Below are 2,486 nucleotides of genomic sequence, written 5' to 3' on the forward strand. Positions count from 1 at the left end.
TCTCCCCGCGTCCATTTCTTCTTTTTTGGTTTTACTGGCGGACTACAAAGCCAAAGTTATAGGTGCATACCGCCACCTACTGTCCTGGGGTTTTTTAACATCATGACTTTATCTGCCCAGTTCGGCTGCTCCCGTAGGGGTCGCCACAGCAGATCATCCGATTCCATTTCTTCCTGTCTTCTGTATGTCACACAAGCCACCTGCATGTCCTCTCTCACCACATCCATAAACCTCCTTTTGACTTTATAATGAAGTTATATTCTGGATAGTAAACCTGTTTCATTTAAGTATTTGAATAAAGCCATTTGCACCTGTAATTGTTTGTCCCCTGTCTCTAACAGACCTTTGATGCTCCACTCCTTTCCCATATCTACCACCTTGTCCTTCAGTCTTTCTCTTTCTACACTGAACAACCTACAACCTATCAGCACATGTTCCGAGTGTCATTCCAGTTAGCACGGCTGACTGTGAGTGTGCCTTCAGTACACTGAAGAGGGTTAAAACCAGGCTGCGCAGCAGCATGACCACAGCCACATTTAACGCTCTGCTGACCATAACCATCGATGACCCCGCTCCCCCTAGATAAATTTAACTTTAGTGCCGCAGTGAAAGCTTGGGCTCAGCTTAGATGATTGCTTTGTCCTCTGTTCCTCTGTGTGTGTGTTTTCATGTTCTAACAACTAAATATTTCAACACTACTTAAATAAATACTTTATTTGGAACTTACCCTTGTGTTTGCTTTTTTATTGAAATTATGTTTTTAAGTTGCAGGAAATTACAGCAAATGGCTTTCTTTATTGCCTCTATTGTGCTATCGACCTCCACTCTGAGGCACCCCTTCCCAGCAGTCGTCTGTACAGTCTGACCATCCCCGAGAAAGCTGCGATGGACGAGTACATCTCCGAGTCCTTGGCAGCGGGCTCATTCGGCCCTCGTCCTTCCAGGTGGCAGCTGGATTCTTTTTCGTGAAGAAGAAGGACGGGGGCCTCCGACCCTGCATTGACTATCGCCAACTCAATGAGATAACCGTCAAAAACAAGTACCCCCTTCCTCTCATGAGTTCCACCCTTGAGCCCCTCACCCAGGCTACAGTCTTCACTAAGCTGGACCTCCGGTGTGCCTATCATCTGGTCCGGATCCGGAAGGGGGACGAGTGGAAGACAGCCTTTAAGACGCCCCGGGGTCATTATGAGTACCTGGTCATGCCGTTCGGCCTCACCAACGCCCCGGCGGTGTTCCAGGCTCTCATGAATGACATTCTCCGCAACATGCTCGACGAGCTTGTGGTGGTCTACCTCGATGACATCCTCATCTTCTCCAGGACCCTCGAGGAACATGTCCAGCATGTCCGCCGGGTACTCGAACGTCTCTTCCGGAACCGGCTCTTCGTCAAGGCAGAGAAGTGCCGGTTCCATTCCCCTTCCGTTGACTACCTGGGCTTCGTCGTTGAGAGGGGACAGACCCGGGCCGACCCCCGCAAGATCCAGGCTGTGGTGGACTGGCCCGATCCCACATCACGGAAGGAATTACAGAGCTTCCTCGGGTTTGCGAACTTCTATCGGAGGTTCATCCGGAACTACAGCCACGTGGCAGAACCTCTCACCAGGCTGATCTCCCCCTCCCAGCCGTTCATCTGGTCCCCGGCTGCCCGCTCTGCGTTCCAGTCCCTCAAGGAGGGGTTCACCAGCGCCCCGGTCCTGCTCCACCCCGACCCCAAGAGGCAGTTCATCGTAGAGGTGGACGCTTTGGACACCAGGTTGGGGGCTGTCCTCTCCCAGCGGTCAGCGTCTGACCAGAAGGTCCACCCATGCGCCTTCTTCTCTCGCCGGTTCCTCCCCGCCGAGGAGAACTACGATGTCGGGAACCGGGAGCTGCTGGCAGTGGTGGCTGCTCTGGAGGAGTGGCACCATTGGCTGGAGGGGGCGGAACAGCCGTTCACCATCTGGACGGATCACAAGAACTTGACGTTCATCCGGGTAACCAAGCGCCTCAATGGTCGGCAGGCACGGTGGGCCAGCTTCCTCAGTCGGTTTGACTTCATGCTGACTTATCGCCCCGGGTCCCGCAATGCGAAGGCAGACTCCCTGTCCCGACAACACCCGAGGAGGGAGCCAGCTACAGAGGAGCCGACTCCCATCCTTCCTGAGGCCAGGGTGGTTGGCGTGGTTACCTGGGGCATCGAGACCGTGGTCAGGCAGGCGTCGCGCTCCCATCCCGCCCCGAGCCACGTCCCTCCACGCCGCCTATTCGTCCCGGACGCAGTCCGGCCCCGGGTTCTCCAGTGGGGCCATGCCAGTCAGTTTGCTTGCCACCTGGGTGTCCACCGCACCTTCACCTTTCTGGCTCGGCGTTTCTGGCGGCCCACCATGAGGAACGACATCAGGGACTTCGTAAGGGCCTGCTCCATCTGTGCTCACAGCAAGGCCTCTCACCAGGCACCCGCGGGTCTGCTGCAGCCCCTCCCAAATCCAAGCCGACCCTGGTCC

This window comes from Lampris incognitus, chromosome 6 (genome assembly GCF_029633865.1).
Source record: "Lampris incognitus isolate fLamInc1 chromosome 6, fLamInc1.hap2, whole genome shotgun sequence".
Classification (NCBI taxonomy): domain Eukaryota; kingdom Metazoa; phylum Chordata; class Actinopteri; order Lampriformes; family Lampridae; genus Lampris; species Lampris incognitus.